The sequence below is a fragment of the Culex quinquefasciatus genome, chromosome 2, assembly GCF_015732765.1.
Source record: "Culex quinquefasciatus strain JHB chromosome 2, VPISU_Cqui_1.0_pri_paternal, whole genome shotgun sequence".
Taxonomy (NCBI): Eukaryota; Metazoa; Arthropoda; class Insecta; order Diptera; family Culicidae; genus Culex; species Culex quinquefasciatus.
The window spans coordinates 144,383,050-144,408,158 of record NC_051862.1 but is presented as its reverse complement, the minus strand read 5'-3'; the positions used below and the strand labels follow the sequence as shown (position 1 = coordinate 144,408,158).

Here is a 25,109-nt window from a genome sequence, read left to right as displayed (position 1 = left end):
TTGATTCTTGAGTTCTTGGAGTTCTTGGAGTTCTTGAGTTCTTGAGTTCTTGGGTTCTTGAGGTTCTTGAGTTCTTGGATTCTTGGGTTCTTGAGTTCTTGGGTTCTTAGGTTCTTGAGTTCTTGGAGTTCTTGAGTTCTTAGGTTCTTAGTTCTTGGGTTCTTGGAGTTCTTGGAGTTCTTGAGTTCTTGAGTTCTTGAGTTCTTGGAGTTCTTAGGTTCTTGAGTTAGGTTCTTAGGTTCTTAGGTTCTTGAGTTCTTGGAGTTCTTGAGGTTCTTGGGATTCTTGGATTCTTGAGGTTAGATTCTTAGTTCTTGAGTTCTTGATTCTTGAGTTCTTGAGTTCTTGAGTTCTTGAGTTCTTGGGTTCTTTGAGTTCTTGGGTTCTTGAGTTCTTGAGTTCTTGAGTTCTTGGGTTCTTGAGTTCTTAGGTTCTTGAGTTCTTGGGTTCTTGGAGTTCTTGAGTTCTTGGGTTCTTGGGTTCTTGGAGTTCTTGGAGTTCTTAGGTTCTTGGGATTCTTGAGTTCTTGAGTTCTTGAGTTCTTGAGTTCTTGGAGTTCTTGGGTTCTTGGTTCTTGGGTTCTTGAGTTCTTGGAGTTCTTGGGTTCTTGAGTTCTTGGGTTCTTGAGTTCTTGGGTTCTTAGGTTCTTGAGTTCTTGAGTTCTTAGGATTCTTGGGTTCTTGGATTCTTAGGATTCTTGGAGTTCTTGAGTTCTTGGATTCTTGGATTCTTAGGTTCTTGGATTCTTGAGGTTCTTGGAGTTCTTGAGTTCTTGAGTTCTTGGAGTTCTTAGGTTAGTTCTTGGGTTCTTGGGATTCTTGAGTTCTTGAGTTCTTGGAGTTCTTGAGTTCTTGAGTTCTTGGGTTCTTGAGTTCTTGAGTTCTTAGTTCTTGAGTTCTTGGAGTTCTTGGGTTCTTGGGTTCTTGGATTCTTGGAGTTCTTGGGTTCTTGAGTTCTTGGGTTCTTGGAGTTCTTGGAGTTCTTGAGGTTCTTAGGTTCTTGAGGTTCTTGGAGTTCTTGGAGTTCTTGAGTTCTTGGAGTTCTTGAGTTCTTGAGTTCTTGAGTTCTTGAGTTCTTGGGTTCTTGAGTTCTTGAGTTCTTGGAGTTCTTGAGTTCTTGGGATTCTTGAGATTCTTAGGTTCTTAGGTTCTTAAGTCTTGGTTCTTAGGTTCTTGGATTCTTGGAGTTCTTGAGTTCTTGGAGTTCTTGGGTTCTTGGGTTCTTGGGTTCTTGGAGTTCTTGGTTCTTGAGTTCTTGAATTCTTGAGTTCTTGAATTCTTAGAATTCTTAAATTCTTAAGTTCTTGGAATTCTTAAATTCTTAAATTCTTAAATTCTTAAATTCTTAAATTCTTAAATTCTTAAATTCTTAAATTCTTAAATTCTTAAATTCTTAAATTCTTAAATTCTTAAATTCTTAAATTTCTAAAATCTTTAATTTTGGAAGAAAATATTTCAAATATTGGAAATGCAATTTGTTTCGGAATTATTCGAAATTAAGTGTGGAATATGGAATATAATCTGTATTAAAATTCATAGATTTTGAAGTTTTAAATTTCAAATCTAAAATTCAATTATATTCAAATTTTAGATTTTGTTTTAGCTCATATTTTGAAGTTAAATTTCATTTAATAGATTTTTAAATTTTGTTTATATTGGTTTATAATTTTCTATTTCGTTTATATTGGTCAAAATTATTGTAGTGTCCCTCTGATTCGCAAAAAGAATTTTTTGGTGACACTTTTCTTGACGACTCTTTAGGTATTTTTTAAAAGGATTTTTTGCTATCACTCCTTCAAACATAAAACGAGTTAAATTTTGTTATCAAATACTTTCTTTATTAGTTTTTTCTTTGGAAATAATGTTTCTTGAATGTTTGTCGCGATTTTTTATATGGCGTGAATTTCGCGCGGATTGAGGTTTCGGTCAGCGCGGAATTGGCGCGGATTTTCTTTCGACTTTCCCGTAACAACCCTGCATGTCCACTGGTACCCTAATCCGGAACATTCAGAATGGGTTCCCGTTGGCCACTTGGAAATATTTTAATTCTGATTTCAAATTAACTGTGTTTTTCAAAAATTTAAAAAAATCAGTAAAATAAATATATTTATTTCAATAATAAAAATTGTTACTAGTCAGAACAGGTTCTCGTTGGCCACTTGACAACATTTTCAATTCTGATTTCAAATAAATTTAGATTTTCTAGAAATCTAGAAAATTTCATAATTAGAATATGCTTTATAAAATAAAAAAGTCAAGTGAACACTGGTTCCTGATCCGGAACAGTTGGCCACTTGGCAACATTTTATGTCTAATTTTAAATATATTCAAAAATTTTCAGGAATTTAAAAATTTCATTTATTAAAATATGCTTTTTAAAGTTAATAAAAAAATTCAAGTGTCCTCTGGTTCCTGATCCAAATCATTCAATACGGATTCCGTCGGCTACTTGCCTAATTCTGATTTCAAATATGTTCTGAATTTTTAAAGGAATTTTAAAATTTTAAATATTTTAAGTGGAATTATTGAATGTCATTTATTGAAATATGCTTTATTAATATTAATAAAAAAATCAAGTGTCTTCTGGTTCCTGATCCGGATCAGTCTGAACGGGTTCCAGTTGACCACTTAGCAACATATTTAATTCTGATTTTAAATAAATTCTGAATTTTACAGGAATTTTAAAATTTCATTAATCATAATATGTTTTGAAAACTTGATAAAAATTTCAAATATTCACTTGTTCCTAATCCGGATCAATTAAAACGGGTTCCTGTTTGTCACCTGGCCACATTTCTGATTCTGATTTTGAATTAATTCTGCTATTTCTAGAAAACTAGAAAATTTCCTAATTAAAATATGCTTTTTAATTAATAAACATTTCAAGTGACTACTGGTTCCCTGATCCGGAACTTTCAAAATGGGTTTCCATTGGCCACTTGGAAACATTTCTAATGCTGTTTTCAAATAAATTTTTTCAAAAAATTAAAAAAATCAGTAAGATAAATATATTTTTTAAATAATAAAAAAAATAATAAAAAAGTCAGAACAGGTTCTCGTTGGCCACTTGTCAACATTTTGAATTCTGATTTCAAATAAATTCAGATTTTTCTAGAAATCTAGAAAATTTCCTTATTAAAATATGCCAAGTGACCACTGGCTCCTGATCCGGAACAGTCGGCCACTTGGCAACATTTTTTTTTCTTATTTTAAATACATTCAGATTTTTCCAGGGATTTAAAAATTTCATTAATTAAAATATGCATTTTTAAAATTAATTAAAAATTCAAGTTTTCTCTGGTAACATGATCCGAAACATTCAGAACGAGTTCCCGTAGGCCACTTGGCAATATTTCTAATTCTGATATCGAATATGTTCTTAATTTTTACAGGAATTTTTAAATTTCATTAATCTAAATATGTTTTTTGAAAACTTGATAAAAACTTCAAATGTTCACTGGTTCCCTAATCCAGAACATATAAAACGGGTTCCTGTTGGTTACCTGGCCGTATTTATGATTCTGATTTTAATTAATTCTGATTTTTCTAGAAAACTAGACGCTATTTTAAATTAATGCACATTTCAAGTGACCACTGGTTCCCCGATCCGGAATATTCAGAACGGGTTCCCGTTGGCCACTTGGCCACATTTCTGATTCTGATTTCGGATTAATTCATATTTTTTCCAGAAACCTTGAAAATTTCTTAATAAAAAACTGCCTTTAAAATTTAAAAAAAAAGTCAAGTGTCCACTGGTTCCATGATCCGGAACATTCAGAACGGGTTACCGTTGGCCACTTGGCCACATTTCTGATTTTGATTTTGAATCAATTCAGATTTTTCCAGATACATTGAAAATGTCTTAATAAAAACTGCTTCATAAAATTAATGAAAAAAAATATAATTTCCACAGGTTCCCTGATCCGGAACATTCAGAGCAGGTTCCCGTTGGCCACTTGGCCATGTTTTTGTGGTCATATGAATATGAAGTAGCAAAGAATGCTTCAACAACACTTTTATTTATATCTGTCTGACACATTGGAATTGTGAAAATATTGCTTATTTTTTTCCGGAGTTTCCGGATCCGGATTGACCGGAACCGGTTCTCAATGGCCACCTTTTCAATTAAACACCTTCAAACATGCTGGGACCAACATTTTTTTAGTTTGTATAGATTGTTTTATGCTATAGTGCGTTCACTTCGCATTAAGAGCAAAAACTTCAAAATTTTGAAGTTTTTGCACAGTTTTGGCCAATATTCGGATTTCCTCCGGAACCGGTTACGGGAACCGGCCAATGGGACCAAATCTTGAGTTTTTCTAACAATTTACCGTCGAATGACACCGGAAGCGTCAAAAGACCTAATTGATCAGAAGTTACAGAGAAAACAAAATAAAAATATTTTCCGACGGGGTGATTCATATGCAAAACTTCTGCATTGAATATCTCGAGTTAGGATAACAATAAAAATATGCGCCAGGTTGCATTTTGTTCGGGAAGCCGAACCCTAGAGGAGCATTTTTTCGTGCTGCCAAAAAATAAAAAATATTTTGTTACGCTGTGTAATTTATTTATGGTTTCCTGAATAATCTTTTAAACATTTTGCTATTAAAACGTGTATTTATGGTACGTGTTTGTCATTTTTTAATTATTTTTGTAAAACGAACCTGCAACCCTTACTATTTTTTTACCTAATGTAAAAGTTTAGAATAATTTTTAATGTATAATTTCTACCTAAGCATAATTTATTTCTAGTTACCTAATAAATGGTACATGCTTTTAAATAAAATATTAAGTTGAATAAAAAATAATGCCCCCGTTCTAGAGGCAAAATCCTTTCAATTACTGTTTTCTCAATCCCCTCGTCAATCCCTCTATTTTAATTTTTTGAAATAATTAAATAACTTTCATACCCAATTTGAGTAAATCCATTCAACTGTGTACAATATTGCAGAAAAAGTACTGGAACGCGCTACCCAGGCAAAATAGTTGCTGCTTCTCTCCTTGCAGAACTTCTGCAAAAGAGAGAGATGAAGAGAGCGAGTTGAAAAGTACGGGAACGTGCTGCAAAAAAGTGACTTATGCGGGCTGCAGAATTCTGCAGAAGCTGCAGAAATTCTGCAATTCTGCAGGTACGGGAATAGACCTATTGTTTTTATGCAATTTTTTCTTCTTTAATATTCATCCTTAATAAGGGATGTACATTTTTTCTTTCTTAAAATATTTGACAAATGAGTTATGAAATTTTCCCTTCTTTTTTTTAAATTCAACTTTTAGAAGGGAAAATCTCTTAAAACAATACTTTTCGAATACTAATAAATGTTTAAAGACAACATCTATAAAAGAATTTCCCTTCTTCAAGTTAAATATAAAAAATGATGGGAAAATTGAATAAAAAAACTTAATTGCAAAATATTTAAAGAAAAGCAACATCGACATCCATTCACCCAAAATACAGGATCAAGAGCATAATTCCATCAAAATTTATAGAGAGCTCAATGCTAAACTCGATAGAATAATGGTACAAACTCACACCTGCAAAACAATTAATTTAATTAATTAATTGAAACAGTAAATCTGCAACAAGACTCATACATCGAAATCTGACCAAGCTTGTGTCACCAAGCTGCAGTGGCCAAGGCAGTTTAGTCATTGAGTTAGTCTATTAAAGTTCTCTGGTTCAGTTCCGTAGAGAACACTTTTTGTTTTGAAGGATGAACTTTTTCTTGAAAATGGACTCGAGGTCGGTCATCTAGAACTGTGTTCTCTGTGTCTGTGAATCTTTCCGCTAGTTTCGTGTCGGATGAGTGCTGCCAGTTCTGGGGTTTCTTTAGCTTAAATTCGAAAAAGAAGGGAAAAATGTGAATTTATTTAGAGATTTTCTGCTTCAAGTAAAATTTTGATCAAAAGAAGGGAAAATTGCATTATGAAGCTCAATTGTCGAAAATTTGAAGAGGTTTTTCTCATCATGAATTTCATATAAAAGGGAAAATTTCATTTAAAAAATTACTGCTAATTATATTGAAAGGGGAAAAATCTTAAGCTAACAAGAGATATTTTCTTCTTTATACTAAATATTTAATAAAAATATCGAAATTTCATTGAAAAGATTTATTGTGAATTATTCAAAAAGGAAAGAATTGACTATTGGGAAAAAATAAAGAGATACCTATTTTTATAGAAAAAATGATAATCTCTTAAAGTAATATAAAAAGGTAAAAATATACATTTTCGTTCGTGAAAATGACAAATACTTAACAAAAAACAAGCTAGTAATAATTATGCCAAACGTCCATTATGCCAAACGTCCTTGATGGTTTTGAACGAATTATGTCAAACGTCCATTATGCCAAATGTCCATTATGCCAAACGTCCCTGATGTCTTGGACCAATTATGCCAAACGTCCATTATGCCAAACGTCCATCTTGAAAACCCGTTATACCAAATGTCCATTATGCCAAATGAGGTACACCCATTTTCAACGATTAACAAAATAAATTTGAAGACATTTGGTTGTATTAGAATTTCCAAAAAACGGGTGCCACGATATCTCGACACTTTTGGTGAAGACTCGTTAAACCAGTCCTGTGTGCATGACGAAGGCCGATTTTCAAAAAGTTTATTAAAAAAAAGATAAAACTATTTTTATGTTTCTCATATAAAAAATCGAATGTTTTTGATTTTTATATTTTTGAAAAATGTAAAATTTCAAAATCGGGCTTCGTCATGCACACGGGATATGTCTTGCGAGTCTTCAACCAAAATTTCAGCCAATTCGGTCTATCCCATCTCGAGATATCGTGGCACCCGAAAGTCAACAGAGAAAAAAGCTCGCAAAGTTTGACAATTCGCTTTGCGCATGGCAAAATTTTCAGCCTAAATCGTCTGTAACATACTTTAATCATGAAATATCTTCATGAAACTTTCAGGAGTGATTGAAAATCATGTTTTGAGTTGATTTAATAAATTTTCTGTAATATAAAATTTTGTGATTTTCTACATGTATGTAACCCCTTAATAAACTCAACAAATCATTTGCTATCTTTATATTTATCGTCTTTAACAGACAGAACATAACCAGAGTTTTTTATAGGTTGGACTTTGGAATTGTTTTAATTTGTTTAATATGTTTTAAACTGACTTTCTGAAACACCCAAAAAGAAAACAATCATAATTTTGTTACTAGGACCTTAAAAAAAACTCATGTCGTAGAATGAAGTAAAAATTATCACCGAAACTGAATTATTTGTTCATCTGTACTTAGTCGCATGGCTTGCGTACGGAATTAACATTTTCCCCATTTCCTGTTCACTTATTTATTTATTTATTATTTTCAAATAATTTAACAATTTTGTATTCAAAAAACACCTGGATAAAAGCCAATCACTGTTAAAACTATTTTTTGCTATGTTTTAGAAGGCTAAAAGAGGCATTTCTGAGCAATAGTTTAGGATGGTGCAAAATCTGAGACAAGAGTTATGATGATTTTTGATAAAGGGAAAAACAAGTCAATGAAATTTCAAAAATCATTTAAATTTACAATTGATAATCACAAATCTTTTTTTATGTACCTTTTTCAAGGTATATTTAAAGTGATTTTTAAATGTGAATTATGAAGGATAAGCACCCATGCAAAACATGATTTTCAAGAGCTAAGAATTTCCTACAATTTCCTGTTTTATGACATTGTTGATCGGACTACTGGTTAATGAGAAATTGCCTTTTAAAATTGTAAAGCTGGGGAAAATTATTGTTTCTCAGTGTCATCGAATTAGTACTTATTTTCAAATCACGATATTTCGGAACGGAAAAAATAAAAATAAAGTATCAATTTAGCTACTTCCTAAACTAAAGCGCAAAAAGTTACTTTTAAGTTTCAAAATCATATTAAAACATTTCGAAATCTACAAAATCATTTTGGAAATTCAACCTTTACTGTTTAAAAATTTAATGTGAAAACTTCTCATATAAAGATTTTCAAATCTTCCATAACCATTTTGAATGCCCAGCTTTCAAAATTGTATGGCGATCTGTATGAAGAGACTAATGATGCAAAATTACTTATTCAAAGTTTCATAAAAATTTAAAACAAAATTAGGAATCTCGAAAAAAAAACAGAAATTCAGTTAAGTTACTAAAAAAACAAAAATGTTATGTTTTTGGGAAAATTAAACTCAAAAAATTAAAAAAACAGTGACTTTTCCAACCCTGCTTGCTCCACTTGCTCCGAATTTTGAAGTCAGCTCAGCTGCTCGAAACCCGAAACCTGAAACCACGTCGCACCGTAAACAGAAGGTAGTTGAGATTTTCCTGGGAACTACAGTCAAGCAAGTGGCCGTCGTCCCAAGAGGGTGGCGGTGGTCACGGTGGTTTACCAAGATAAGAACAACCTATCCTGCCGTTTTTTTAGATGTCTTTCGGAGGGTGCCTTTTTGACACGTTCACGTTTGCGATAACAAATTGAATCAGACTCGTTGGCTGGCTTACGCTAATCGTGTGGGGGGACCCAAAAAAGGTAGCAGCTACTTGACTAAGTATATAGACTAGGTTCGCAGGATGTGTAGAGACATTGTTAAACCAAATAATGGAGGTGTCTGGCGGGAGGTAATTCCAGAGGGCTATCTGAATAACTTCATTCATACAAAGTAGGTATATTCATGGCTTGAAGTCACAAGCTGCACCAAATAAGGCAATACGTCGAGCCATGCAAGTGTCGTAAAGCAGCCACCTTAAAGATTTGCTGCAGTCATGGCAATAAACGAGGATTCACTCCGAAATCTGCACATCAAGCAATTTCGAAATGATGGTTCAACCAGCCAGATGACACACAAGAGATATTGTATAAAAGGAGCTCCTGCAAAAGGTCCTTCTTCAAAGACGACCCTGTCAGGAGAAAAAAGGTTGAACGAAGTGCATGTCACCTTATGAAAATGAAGCGGTTGCATAATTTTTCAATCACTGCAAATAAGCGAATGCTGAACAACGAGAACGGCTGGCAACACGGCACAATTTATGTTCAAATAAGCCAATGCATAAATAGCATCATCGATAATGATGGTTTGAGCTTTCGAATTTCTGCCAACCGAAACTATTATAACTTATAACACGTCGAGAATTCAAATCCCCCCTTCAAAATGTCAACAACTGGCATTTCTTGAGAAATAAGAGTCCAAGCAAAACCCTAGATTTGCCCCACAAAAAGGTTAAATAAAACCGGGTCTTCCAGACACGAAACTGCAGCGAGTCGTGAAAGACCGAAAAGAGAATCCACTTCATCGTAAGTTATACTTTCTTTGTGGCTTGATGGGGAAAAACGCCAGACAATCAAATTTTGCTCACTTTCTCGTTGTACGCGGAAAGTTCACATCACTACTGACACAGCTTTTACGCCAAAAGCGGGCAGTCCAGGGTGACCGGGTTGTCAGATCTTCAACATTTTTGACTCATTTAGAAGGTCTTTTGATAACCTATCTAACGATGGGTCGGATGATGGATTCTAGACAAATAAGGTTAGATCCGGCTTTAAAAAAGCGCATAAATATCACTTAAGTGATCATAACTTAGGGCAGGGTTGCAAGATCATCAAACTTCAAGACTTGTTTGCAAGATCTTTCTTTTACCTTTCTAACAATAGGTCGAATGATGGTACCGTACATTGTTTTCGTACGAAGAGTGAGAATTGGCGTCAAAAAAGTACATAAATATCACTTAAGTGTTCATAACTTGAGACAGTGTTGCCAGTTCTTCAATCCTTTAGACCAGTACTGAGAAAACTGAGAGACATTTTTCAATTTTCGATTCTGAGTTGATAGGTTTTCATGAATATCTGTGAAGAAAATATGTTTAAAGCAGATTTATATCATTACCATAGTGAGGAGGACTGCAAATTTTTCAGAGTGTCAACGGTAGCTAACTGTTGGTAACCACGTCACCGGGGAGTACATACCGCTTACATGTCAGGATACCGGCGGGCACCGTTGTCGATGTACCACAGGTCCCGCTGTGAGCCCGGTGCCTCCGTCGTGACATGCCAACGCGCGCACGATGTAATGGGGTGTAATGCAATAAAAATAACCGAAAAATTTGTTTCAACCGTTTTTTGGCGAAGCCGAGTAAAAACTGCAAACTTGAAATTAGATTTTCATGCCGCTGCATCAACTGCGGGTGAAACTTGGAAAATTGCTTTGAAATTGCAATGGAATTTTTCTTCATTTGGTGTCAAGGATAAATTTTGTTGGAAATGAAAGTCATTTCAATCTTTTAGATTGTCGAGCAACAATAAAATCATCAGATTTTATTTTATATTAAAATGGGATGATGACTTACTAATTGGACGTTATTTTGACCATAACCATTAATTAGCAAAACTTGCATGCAACGTACCACTTCTATTTAAAAGCAATTCCAATAACTTCCACACAAACCCATCACATCGAATTACGGCGACTTTAAAACGGATTGACAAACGACGCCCATCTTCTTAACGCTCAACAAAAATATGACCATTCCGACACAATAAAACTCGCATCATCGCGCCAAAATACGTTCAGGTGTGAAGCATCTCACCTTTCATGGGGTGCGCAGGAAGATGAAGTGCGTCGTTTTAACGACCCAAGTCAGACTTCAACAACAGCAGCAACAGCAAAAATAGCATCGCATTTTGGTCAGAAATGCACCTAACTTGGGCCGCGATCTCACGGGTCACGCAATCAAGGAAGTGGAATTTCGTGACCTGGCTGAAGTTATCCTGGACGGTTATCCTACGGCCGCTAACGGCGGCCATCTTTATGGCATCCAGGATAACTTCTGGTTATCCTACGGCCGATTATGACAAATAAAAATGATTAAAGGAAGTAAACATTATTTAAACAATTGCAAGGTTCAGTGTTAAAAAATATAAAAATGAAAAACAAATAAAGATTAATGATGCAAAATTTGAATTTACAAAAAAAAAATCTGAAAAACCTAAACGCTCCCAAAAAGAAAAATGAATGAATGAAAATAAAAATTCAAATCCTCGTTGGGCCAGCTATGAGAGGTTAATACAATTATTTTAATAATGCAGAACATTATAACCTAGTTCTACAAGCATGTTTTTCAATTCGGCATGCTGGCCAAGTAATTTTAAAAATGTTTACAGAACATATTATAATAAAATTTGGAATAAATTCAAAGAAATACTCAAAGAACCTCGTAGGGCCAGCTATGGGGAGTTGATAAAATTATTCTAAAAATGTAGAACATTAATTTCAAGTCCTACAATCATGTTTTTCAATTCGGCATGCTTGCCAAGTAATTTTAAAAATGTTTTCAGAACATATTATAATAAAATTTGGAATAAATTCAAAGAAATTCTCAAAGAACCTCGTAGGGCCAGCTATGGGGAGTTGATAAAATTATTCTAAAAATGTAGAACATTATTTCCGAGTCCTACACGCATGTTTTCAATTCGGCATGCTTGCCAAGTAATTTACAAAATGTTTCCTGATTATATTTTAATAAAATTTGGAATAAATTCAAAGAAATTCTCAAAGAACCTCGTAGGGCCAGCTATGGGGAGTTGATAAAATTATTCTAAAAATGTAGAACATTAATTCCAAGTCCTACAAGCATGTTTTTCAATTCGGCATGCTTGCCAAGTAATTTAAAAATGTTTACAGAACATATTATAATAAAATTTGGAATAAATTCAAAGAAATACTCAAAGAACCTCGTAGGGCCAGCTATGGGGAGTTGATAAAATTATTCTAAAAATGTAGAACATTAATTTCAAGTCCTACAATCATGTTTTTCAATTCGGCATGCTTGCCAAGTAATTTTAAAAATGTTTTCAGAACATATTATAATAAAATTTGGAATAAATTCAAAGAAATTCTCAAAGAACCTCGTAGGGCCAGCTATGGGGAGTTGATAAAATTATTCTAAAAATGTAGAACATTATTTCCGAGTCCTACACGCATGTTTTTCAATTCGGCATGCTTGCCAAGTAATTTACAAAATGTTTCCTGATTATATTTTAATAAAATTTGGAATAAATTCAAAGAAATTCTCAAAGAACCTCGTAGGGCCAGCTATGGGGAGTTGATAAAATTATTCTAAAAATGTAGAACATTAATTCCAAGTCCTACAAGCATGTTTTTCAATTCGGCATGCTTGCCAAGTAATTTTAAAAATGTTTACAGAACATATTATAATAAAATTTGGAATAAATTCAAAGAAATTCTCAAAGAACCTCGTAGGGCCAGCTATGGGGAGTTGATAAAATTATTCTAAAAATGTAGAACATTATTTCCGAGTCCTACAAGCATGTTTTTCAATTCGGCATGCTTGCCAAGTAATTTTAAAAATGTTTTCAGAACATATTTTAATAAAATTTGGAATAAATTCAAAGAAATTCTCAAAGAACCTCGTAGGGCCAGCTATGGGGAGTTGATAAAATTATTCTAAAAATGTAGAACATTATTTCCGAGTCCTACAAGCATGTTTTTCAATTCGGCATGCTTGCCAAGTAATTTTAAAAATGTTTTCAGAACATATTTTAATAAAATTTGGAATAAATTCAAAGAAATTCTCAAAGAACCTCGTAGGGCCAGCTATGGGGAGTTGATAAAATTATTCTAAAAATGTAGAACATTATTTCCGAGTCCTACAAGCATGTTTTTCAATTCGGCATGCTTGCCAAGTAATTTTAAAAATGTTTTCAGAACATATTTTAATAAAATTTGGAATAAATTCAAAGAAATTCTCAAAGAACCTCGTAGGGCCAGCTATGGGGAGTTGATAAAATTATTCTAAAAATGTAGAACATTATTTCCAAGTCCTACAAGCATGTTTTTCAATTCGGCATATTGCCAAGTAATTTTAAAAATGTTTTCAGAACATATTATAATAAAATTTGGAATAAATTCAAAGAAATTCTCAAAGAACCTCGTAGGGCCAGCTATGGGGAGTTGATAAAATTATTCTAAAAATGTAGAACATTCATTCCAAGTCCTACAAGCATGTTTTTCAATTCGGCATGCTTGCCAAGTAATTTTAAAAATGTTTACAGAACATATTATAATAAAATTTGGAATAAATTCAAAGAAATTCTCAAAGAACCTCGTAGGGCCAGCTACACAGCAAAAAATAATGTAAATTTGGAAGCTGTAATTTTGGAAGGTTGAATATTACCTCTTTTATGATGTAATTTTACCTCAATTTAGACTGAAAAGGTGACGTTACACCAGAAAAGTGGCAAAATTACACATTTCCAGAGGTAAAATTACACCTTTTTTCTGACATAAAAGATGTACTCCTTCCCAGATGTAATATTACCTTGATTTTTTTCTGTGTATGGGGAGTTGATAAAATTATTCTAAAAATGTAGAAGATTAATTTCAAGTCCTACAATCATGTTTTTCAATTCGGCATGCTTGCCAAGTAATTTTAAAAATGTTTTCAGAACATATTTTAATAAAATTTGGAATAAATTCAAAGAAATTCTCAAAGAACCTCGTAGGGCCAGCTATGGGGAGTTGATAAAATTATTCTAAAAATGTAGAACATTATTTCCGAGTCCTACAAGCATGTTTTTCAATTCGGCATGCTTGCCAAGTAATTTACAAAATGTTTCCTTATTATATTTTAATAAAATTTGGAATAAATTCAAAGAAATTCTCAAAGAACCTCGTAGGGCCAGCTATGGGGAGTTGATAAAATTATTCTAAAAATGTAGAACATTATTTCCAAGTCCTACAAGCATGTTTTTCAATTCGGCATGCTTGCCAAGTAATTTTCAAAATGTTTCCTGAACATATTATAATAAAATTTGGAATAAATTCAAAGAAATTCTCAAAGAACCTCGTAGGGCCAGCTATGGGGAGTTGATAAAATTATTTTAAAAATGTAGAACATTATTTCCAAGTCCTACAAGCATGTTTTTCAATTCGGCATGCTTGCCAAGTAATTTTCAAAATGTTTCCTGAACATATTATAATAAAATTTGGAATAAATTCAAAGAAATTCTCAAAGAACCTCGTAGGGCCAGCTATGGGGAGTTGATAAAATTATTTTAAAAATGTAGAACATTATTTCCAAGTCCTACAAGCATGTTTTCAATTCAGCATGCTTGCCAAGTAATTTTCAAAATGTTTTCAGAACATATTATAATAAAATTTGGAATAAATTCAAAGAAATTCTCAAAGAACCTCGTAGGGCCAGCTATGGGGAGTTGATAAAATTATTCTAAAAATGTAGAACATTATTTCAAGTCCTACAATCATGTTTTTCAATTCGGCATGCTTGCCAAGTAATTTTAAAAATGTTTTCAGAACATATTATAATAAAATTTGGAATAAATTCAAAGAAATTCTCAAAGAACCTCGTAGGGCCAGCTATGGGGAGTTGATAAAATTATTCTAAAAATGTAGAACATTATTTCAAGTCCTACAAGCATGTTTTTCAATTCGGCATGCTTGCCAAGTAATTTAAAAATGTTTCCTGAACATTTTAATAAAATTTGGAATAAATTCAAAGAAATTCTCAAAGAACCTCGTAGGGCCAGCTATGGGGAGTTGATAAAATTATTCTAAAAATGTAGAACATTATTTCAAGTCCTACAAGCATGTTTTTCAATTCGGCATGCTTGCCAAGTAATTTTCAAAATGTTTCCTGAACATATTATAATAAAATTTGGAATAAATTCAAAGAAATTCTCAAAGAACCTCGTAGGGCCAGCTATGGGGAGTTGATAAAATTATTCTAAAAATGTAGAACATTATTTCCAAGTCCTACAAGCATGTTTTTCAATTCGGCATGCTTGCCAAGTAATTTTAAAAATGTTTTCAGAACATATTATAATAAAATTTGGAATAAATTCAAAGAAATTCTCAAAGAACCTCGTAGGGCCAGCTATGAGAAGTTGATAAAATTATTCTAAAAATGTAGAACATTATTTCAAGTCCTACAAGCATGTTTTCAATTCGGCATGCTTGCCAAGTAATTTAAAAATGTTTCCTGATTACATTTTAATAAAATTTGGAATAAATTCAAAGAAATTCTCAAAGAACCTCGTAGGGCCAGCTATGAGAAGTTGATAAAATTATTCTAAAAACGTAGAACATTATTTCCGAGTCCTACAAGCATGTTTTTCAATTCAGCATGCTTGCCAAGTAATTTTCAAAATGTTTTCAGAACATATTATAATAAAATTTGGAATAAATTCAAAGAAATTCTCAAAGAACCTCGTAGGGCCAGCTATGGGGAGTTGATAAAATTATTCTAAAAATGTAGAACATTATTTCCGAGTCCTACAAGCATGTTTTTCAATTCGGCATGCTTGCCAAGTAATTTAAAAATGTTTTCAGAACATATTATAATAAAATTTGGAATAAATTCAAAGAAATTCTCAAAGAACCTCGTAGGGCCAGCTATGGGGAGTTGATAAAATTATTCTAAAAATGTAGAACATTATTTCCAAGTCCTACAAGCATGTTTTTCAATTCGGCATGCTTGCCAAGTAATTTTCAAAATGTTTTCAGAACATATTATAATAAAATTTGGAATAAATTCAAAGAAATTCTCAAAGAACCTCGTAGGGCCAGCTATGGGGAGTTGATAAAATTATTCTAAAAATGTAGAACATTATTTCCAAGTCCTACAAGCATGTTTTCAATTCGGCATGCTTGCCAAGTAATTTTAAAAATGTTTTCAGAACATATTATAATAAAATTTGGAATAAATTCAAAGAAATTCTCAAAGAACCTCGTAGGGCCAGCTATGGGGAGTTGATAAAATTATTCTAAAAATGTAGAACATTATTTCCAAGTCCTACAAGCATGTTTTTCAATTCGGCATGCTTGCCAAGTAATTTTCAAAATGTTTCCTGAACATATTATAATAAAATTTGGAATAAATTCAAAGAAATTCTCAAAGAACCTCGTAGGGCCAGCTATGGGGAGTTGATAAAATTATTCTAAAAATGTAGAACATTATTTCCAAGTCCTACAAGCATGTTTTTCAATTCGGCATGCTTGCCAAGTAATTTTCAAAATGTTTCCTGAACATATTATAATAAAATTTGGAATAAATTCAAAGAAATTCTCAAAGAACCTCGTAGGGCCAGCTATGGGGAGTTGATAAAATTATTCTAAAAATGTAGAACATTATTTCCAAGTCCTACAAGCATGTTTTCAATTCAGCATGCTTGCCAAGTAATTTCAAAATGTTTTCAGAACATATTATAATAAAATTTGGAATAAATTCAAAGAAATTCTCAAAGAACCTCGTAGGGCCAGCTATGGGGAGTTGATAAAATTATTCTAAAAATGTAGAACATTATTTCAAGTCCTACAAGCATGTTTTCAATTCGGCATGCTTGCCAAGTAATTTTAAAAATGTTTTCAGAACATATTATAATAAAATTTGGAATAAATTCAAAGAAATTCTCAAAGAACCTCGTAGGGCCAGCTATGGGGAGTTGATAAAATTATTCTAAAAATGTAGAACATTATTTCAAGTCCTACAAGCATGTTTTTCAATTCGGCATGCTTGCCAAGTAATTTACAAAATGTTTCCTGAACATTTTAATAAAATTTGGAATAAATTCAAAGAAATTCTCAAAGAACCTCGTAGGGCCAGCTATGGGGAGTTGATAAAATTATTCTAAAAATGTAGAACATTATTTCAAGTCCTACAAGCATGTTTTTCAATTCGGCATGCTTGCCAAGTAATTTTCAAAATGTTTCCTGAACATATTATAATAAAATTTGGAATAAATTCAAAGAAATTCTCAAAGAACCTCGTAGGGCCAGCTATGGGGAGTTGATAAAATTATTCTAAAAATGTAGAACATTATTTCAAGTCCTACAAGCATGTTTTTCAATTCGGCATGCTTGCCAAGTAATTTTAAAAATGTTTTCAGAACATATTATAATAAAATTTGGAATAAATTCAAAGAAATTATCAAAGAACCTCGTAGGGCCAGCTATGGGGAGTTGATAAAATTATTCTAAAAATGTAGAACATTATTTCCAAGTCCTACAAGCATGTTTTCAATTCGGCATGCTTGCCAAGTAATTTAAAAATGTTTCCTGAACACATTTAATAAAATTTGGAATAAATTCAAAGAAATTATCAAAGAACCTCGTAGGGCCAGCTATGGGGAGTTGATAAAATTATTCTAAAAATGTAGAACATTATTTCCAAGTCCTACAAGCATGTTTTTCAATTCAGCATGCTTGCCAAGTAATTTTCAAAATGTTTTCAGAACATATTATAATAAAATTTGGAATAAATTCAAAGAAATTCTCAAAGAACCTCGTAGGGCCAGCTATGGGGAGTTGATAAAATTATTCTAAAAATGTAGAACATTATTTCCAAGTCCTACAAGCATGTTTTCAATTCGGCATGCTTGCCAAGTAATTTTAAAAATGTTTTCAGAACATATTATAATAAAATTTGGAATAAATTCAAAGAAATTCTCAAAGAACCTCGTAGGGCCAGCTATGGGGAGTTGATAAAATTATTCTAAAAATGTAGAACATTATTTCCAAGTCCTACAAGCATGTTTTCAATTCGGCATGCTTGCCAAGTAATTTCAAAATGTTTTCAGAACATATTATAATAAAATTTGGAATAAATTCAAAGAAATTCTCAAAGAACCTCGTAGGGCCAGCTATGGGGAGTTGATAAAATTATTCTAAAAATGTAGAACATTATTTCCAAGTCCTACAAGCATGTTTTTCAATTCGGCATGCTTGCCAAGTAATTTTAAAAATGTTTTCAGAACATATTATAATAAAATTTGGAATAAATTCAAAGAAATTCTCAAAGAACCTCGTAGGGCCAGCTATGGGGAGTTGATAAAATTATTTTAAAAATGTAGAACATTATTTCCAAGTCCTACAAGCATGTTTTCAATTCGGCATGCTTGCCAAGTAATTTTAAAAATGTTTTCAGAACATATTATAATAAAATTTGGAATAAATTCAAAGAAATTCTCAAAGAACCTCGTAGGGCCAGCTATGGGGAGTTGATAAAATTATTTTAAAAATGTAGAACATTATTTCCAAGTCCTACAAGCATGTTTTACAATTCGGCATGCTTGCCAAGTAATTTTCAAAATGTTTTCAGAACATATTATAATAAAATTTGGAATAAATTCAAAGAAATTCTCAAAGAACCTCGTAGGGCCAGCTATGGGGAGTTGATAAAATTATTCTAAAAATGTAGAACATTATTTCCAAGTCCTACAAGCATGTTTTCAATTCGGCATGCTTGCCAAGTAATTTAAAAATGTTTTCAGAACATATTATAATAAAATTTGGAATAAATTCAAAGAAATTCTCAAAGAACCTCGTAGGGCCAGCTATGGGGAGTTGATAAAATTATTTTAAAAATGTAGAACATTATTTCCAAGTCCTACAAGCATGTTTTACAATTCGGCATGCTTGCCAAGTAATTTTCAAAATGTTTTCAGAACATATTATAATAAAATTTGGAATAAATTCAAAGAAATTCTCAAAGAACCTCGTAGGGCCAGCTATGGGGAGTTGATAAAATTATTCTAAAAATGTAGAACATTATTTCCAAGTCCTACAAGCATGTTTTCAATTCGGCATGCTTGCCAAGTAATTTTAAAAATGTTTTCAGAACATATTATAATAAAATTTGGAATAAATTCAAAGAAATTCTCAAAGAACCTCGTAGGGCCAGCTATGGGAGTTGATAAAATTATTCTAAAAATGTAGAACATTATTTCCAAGTCCTACAAGCATGTTTTCAATTCGGCATGCTTGCCAAGTAATTTTAAAAATGTTTTCAGAACATATTATAATAAAATTTGGAATAAATTCAAAGAAATTCTCAAAGAACCTCGTAGGGCCAGCTATGGGAGTTGATAAAATTATTCTAAAAATGTAGAACATTATTTCCAAGTCCTACAAGCATGTTTTCAATTCGGCATGCTTGCCAAGTAATTTTAAAAATGTTTTCAGAACATATTATAATAAAATTTGGAATAAATTCAAAGAAATTCTCAAAGAACCTCGTAGGGCCAGCTATGGGAGTTGATAAAATTATTCTAAAAATGTAGAACATTATTTCCAAGTCCTACAAGCATGTTTTCAATTCGGCATGCTTGCCAAGTAATTTTAAAATGTTTTCAGAACATATTATAATAAAATTTGGAATAAATTCAAAGAAATTCTCAAAGAACCTCGTAGGGCCAGCTATGGGGAGTTGATAAAATTATTCTAAAAATGTAGAACATTATTTCCAAGTCCTACAAGCATGTTTTTCAATTCGGCATGCTTGCCAAGTAATTTAAAAATGTTTTCAGAACATATTATAATAAAATTTGGAATAAATTCAAAGAAATTCTCAAAGAACCTCGTAGGGCCAGCTATGGGAGTTGATAAAATTATTCTAAAAATGTAGAACATTATTTCCAAGTCCTACAAGCATGTTTTCAATTCGGCATGCTTGCCAAGTAATTTTCAAAATGTTTTCAGAACATATTATAATAAAATTTGGAATAAATTCAAAGAAATTCTCAAAGAACCTCGTAGGGCCAGCTATGGGAGTTGATAAAATTATTCTAAAAATGTAGAACATTATTTCCAAGTCCTACAAGCATGTTTTCAATTCGGCATGCTTGCCAAGTAATTTAAAAATGTTTTCAGAACATATTATAATAAAATTTGGAATAAATTCAAAGAAATTCTCAAAGAACCTCGTAGGGCCAGCTATGGGGAGTTGATAAAATTATTCTAAAAATGTAGAACATTATTTCCAAGTCCTACAAGCATGTTTTCAATTCGGCATGCTTGCCAAGTAATTTAAAAATGTTTTCAGAACATATTATAATAAAATTTGGAATAAATTCAAAGAAATTCTCAAAGAACCTCGTAGGGCCAGCTATGGGAGTTGATAAAATTATTCTAAAAATGTAGAACATTATTTCCAAGTCCTACAAGCATGTTTTCAATTCGGCATGCTTGCCAAGTAATTTTAAAATGTTTTCAGAACATATTATAATAAAATTTGGAATAAATTCAAAGAAATTCTCAAAGAACCTCGTAGGGCCAGCTATGGGGAGTTGATAAAATTATTCTAAAAATGTAGAACATTATTTCCAAGTCCTACAAGCATGTTTTTCAATTCGGCATGCTTGCCAAGTAATTTTAAAAATGTTTTCAGAACATATTATAATAAAATTTGGAATAAATTCAAAGAAATTCTCAAAGAACCTCGTAGGGCCAGCTATGGGGAGTTGATAAAATTATTCTAAAAATGTAGAACATTATTTCCAAGTCCTACAAGCATGTTTTCAATTCGGCATGCTTGCCAAGTAATTTCAAAATGTTTCCTGAACATATTATAATAAAATTTGGAATAAATTCAAAGAAATTCTCAAAGAACCTCGTAGGGCCAGCTATGGGGAGTTGATAAAATTATTCTAAAAATGTAGAACATTATTTCCAAGTCCTACAAGCATGTTTTCAATTCGGCATGCTTGCCAAGTAATTTAAAAATGTTTTCAGAACATATTATAATAAAATTTGGAATAAATTCAAAGAAATTCTCAAAGAACCTCGTAGGGCCAGCTATGGGAGTTGATAAAATTATTCTAAAAATGTAGAACATTATTTCCAAGTCCTACAAGCATGTTTTCAATTCGGCATGCTTGCCAAGTAATTTAAAAATGTTTTCAGAACATATTATAATAAAATTTGGAATAAATTCAAAGAAATTCTCAAAGAACCTCGTAGGGCCAGCTATGGGGAGTTGATAAAATTATTCTAAAAATGTAGAACATTATTTCCAAGTCCTACAAGCATGTTTTTCAATTCGGCATGCTTGCCAAGTAATTTAAAAATGTTTTCAGAACATATTATAATAAAATTTGGAATAAATTCAAAGAAATTCTCAAAGAACCTCGTAGGGCCAGCTATGGGAGTTGATAAAATTATTCTAAAAATGTAGAACATTATTTCCAAGTCCTACAAGCATGTTTTCAATTCGGCATGCTTGCCAAGTAATTTTAAAATGTTTTCAGAACATATTATAATAAAATTTGGAATAAATTCAAAGAAATTCTCAAAGAACCTCGTAGGGCCAGCTATGGGAGTTGATAAAATTATTCTAAAAATGTAGAACATTATTTCCAAGTCCTACAAGCATGTTTTTCAATTCGGCATGCTTGCCAAGTAATTTTCAAAATGTTTCCTGAACATATTATAATAAAATTTGGAATAAATTCAAAGAAATTCTCAAAGAACCTCGTAGGGCCAGCTATGGGAGTTGATAAAATTATTCTAAAAATGTAGAACATTATTTCCAAGTCCTACAAGCATGTTTTCAATTCGGCATGCTTGCCAAGTAATTTCAAAATGTTTTCAGAACATATTATAATAAAATTTGGAATAAATTCAAAGAAATTCTCAAAGAACCTCGTAGGGCCAGCTATGGGGAGTTGATAAAATTATTCTAAAAATGTAGAACATTATTTCCAAGTCCTACAAGCATGTTTTCAATTCGGCATGCTTGCCAAGTAATTTAAAAATGTTTTCAGAACATATTATAATAAAATTTGGAATAAATTCAAAGAAATTCTCAAAGAACCTCGTAGGGCCAGCTATGGGAAGTTGATAAAATTATTCTAAAAATGTAGAACATTATTTCCAAGTCCTACAAGCATGTTTTTAATTCGGCATGCTTGCCAAGTAATTTTAAAATGTTTTCAGAACATATTATAATAAAATTTGGAATAAATTCAAAGAAATTCTCAAAAGAACCTCGTAGGGCCAGCTATGGGAGTTGATAAAATTATTCTAAAAATGTAGAACATTATTTCCAAGTCCTACAAGCATGTTTTTCAATTCGGCATGCTTGCCAAGTAATTTTAAAAATGTTTTCAGAACATATTATAATAAAATTTGGAATAAATTCAAAGAAATTCTCAAAGAACCTTGTAGGGCCAGCTATGGGGAGTTGATAAAATTATTCTTAAAATGCAGATTATCATTTTCAAGTCCTACATGCAAGTTTTTGAATTCGGCATGCTTGCCAAATAACTTCAAATATGTTTTTTAGAACATATTTTAAAATGTTGAATAAATTCAATGAAATTCAAAAAAAAAAACTCGTGAGACCAGCTATAAGAAGTTGATAACTTTATACTAAAAATGAAGAACATAATTAATTTTTCTAAAAATATTTTTCAATTTACTTGGCAATTAATGCCGCATGCCGAATAAAAGTACATGCTAATAGAACTAAAACATTGTGTTCTGCATTTTAAAATAATTTTATCAACTCCTTATAGCTGGCCCTACGAGGTTTTTTAAGAGTTTCTTTGAATTTATTCCAAATTTTATTATAATATGTTCTGAAAACATTTTTAAAATAACTTGGCAAGCATGCCGAATTGAAAAACATGCTTGTAGGACTTGGAAATAATGTTCTACATTTTTAGAATAATTTTATCAACTTCTCATAGCTGGCCCTACGAGGTTCTTTGAGAATTTCTTTGAATTTATTCCAAATTTTATTATAATATGTTCTGAAAACATTTTTAAAATTACTTGGCAAGCATGCCGAATTGAAAACATGCTTGTAGGACTTGGAAATAATGTTCTACATTTTAAAATAATTTTATCAACTCCCCATAGCTGGCTTCTTTGAGAATTTCTTTGAATTTATTCCAAATTTTATTATAATATGTTCTGAAAACATTTTAAAATTACTTGCCAGAAAAAACATGCTTGTAGGACTTGGAAATAATGTTCTACATTTTAGAATAATTTTATCAACTCCCCATAGGCCTAGAATTTCTTTGAATTTATTCCAAATTTTATTATAATATGTTCTGAAAACATTTTATTACTTGGCAAGCATGCTGAATTGAAAAACATGCTTGTAGGACTCGAAAATAATGTTCTACGTTTTAGAATAATTTTATCAACTCCCATAGCTGGCGAGGTTCTTTGAGAATTTCTTTGAATTTATTCCAAATTTTATTATAATATGTTCTGAAAACATTTTTAATATTACTTGGAAAGCATGCTGAATTGGAAAACATGCTTGTAGGACTCGGAAATATTGTTCTACATTTTCAGAATAATTTTATCAACTCCTCATAGCTGGCCCTACGAGGTTCTTTGAGAATTTCTTTGAATTTATTCCAAATTTTATTATATTATGTTCTGAAAACATTTTTAATATTACTTGGAAAGCATGCTGAATTGGAAAACATGCTTGTAGGACTCGGAAATAATGTTCTACATTTTTAGAATAATTTTATCAACTCCCCATAGCTGGCCCTACGAGGTTCTTTGAGAATTTCTTTGAATTTATTCCAAATTTTATTATAATATGTTCTGAAAACATTTTGAAAATTACTTGGCAAGCATGCTGAATTGAAAAACATGCTTGTAGGACTCGAAAATAATGTTCTACGTTTTTAGAATAATTTTATCAACTCCCCATAGCTGGCCCTACGAGGTTCTTTGAGAATTTCTTTGAATTTATTCCAAATTTTATTATAATATGTTCTGAAAACATTTTTAATATGACTTGGCAAGCATGCCGAATTGAAAAACATGCTTGTAGGACTTGGAAATAATGTTCTACATTTTCAGAATAATTTTATCAACTCCTCATAGCTGGCCCTACGAGGTTCTTTGAGAATTTCTTTGAATTTATTCCAAATTATATTATGTTCTGAAAACATTTTAATATTACTTGGAAAGCATGCCGAATTGAAAAACATGCTTGTAGGACTTGGAAATAATGTTCTACATTTTTAGAATAATTTTATCAACTCCTCATAGCTGGCCCTACGAGGTTCTTTGAGAATTTCTTTGAATTTATTCCAAATTTTATTATAATATGTTCTGAAAACATTTTTAATATTACTTGGCAAGCATGCCGAATTGGAAAACATGCTTGTAGGACTCGGAAATAATGTTCTACATTTTAGAATAATTTTATCAACTCCTCATAGCTGGCCCTACGAGGTTCTTTGAGAATTTCTTTGAATTTATTCCAAATTTTATTATAATATGTTCTGAAAACATTTTTAATATGACTTGGAAAGCATGCCGAATTGAAAAACATGCTTGTAGGACTTGGAAATAATGTTCTACATTTTCAGAATAATTTTATCAACTCCTCATAGCTGGCCCTACGAGGTTCTTTGAGAATTTCTTTGAATTTATTCCAAATTTTATATATTATGTTCTGAAAACATTTTAATATTACTTGGAAAGCATGCCGAATTGAAAAACATGCTTGTAGGACTTGGAAATAATGTTCTACATTTTTAGAATAATTTTATCAACTCCTCATAGCTGGCCCTACGAGGTTCTTTGAGAATTTCTTTGAATTTATTCCAAATTTTATTATAATATGTTCTGAAAACATTTTTAATATGACTTGGAAAGCATGCCGAATTGAAAAACATGCTTGTAGGACTTGGAAATAATGTTCTACATTTTCAGAATAATTTTATCAACTCCTCATAGCTGGCCCTACGAGGTTCTTTGAGAATTTCTTTGAATTTATTCCAAATTTTATTATATTATGTTCTGAAAACATTTTTAATATTACTTGGAAAGCATGCCGAATTGAAAAACATGCTTGTAGGACTTGGAAATAATGTTCTACATTTTCAGAATAATTTTATCAACTCCTCATAGCTGGCCCTACGAGGTTCTTTGAGAATTTCTTTGAATTTATTCCAAATTTTATTATATTATGTTCTGAAAACATTTTTAATATTACTTGGAAAGCATGCCGAATTGAAAAACATGCTTGTAGGACTTGGAAATAATGTTCTACATTTTTAGAATAATTTTATCAACTCCTCATAGCTGGCCCTACGAGGTTCTTTGAGAATTTCTTTGAATTTATTCCAAATTTTATTATAATATGTTCTGAAAACATTTTAATATGACTTGGCAAGCATGCCGAATTGAAAAACATGCTTGTAGGACTTGGAAATAATGTTCTACATTTTTAGAATAATTTTATCAACTCCTCATAGCTGGCCCTACGAGGTTCTTTGAGAATTTCTTTGAATTTATTCCAAATTTTATTATAATATGTTCTGAAAACATTTTTAA

General features: G+C 31.6%; 1 protein-coding gene across 1 annotated transcript in view; it reads right to left on the bottom strand.

Annotated features, from left to right (window-relative positions):
* Positions 1-25,109, bottom strand: part of LOC6044117 (follicle-stimulating hormone receptor) — a 322,877-nt gene that overhangs the window by 215,363 nt on the left and 82,405 nt on the right. The window lies entirely within an intron of this gene.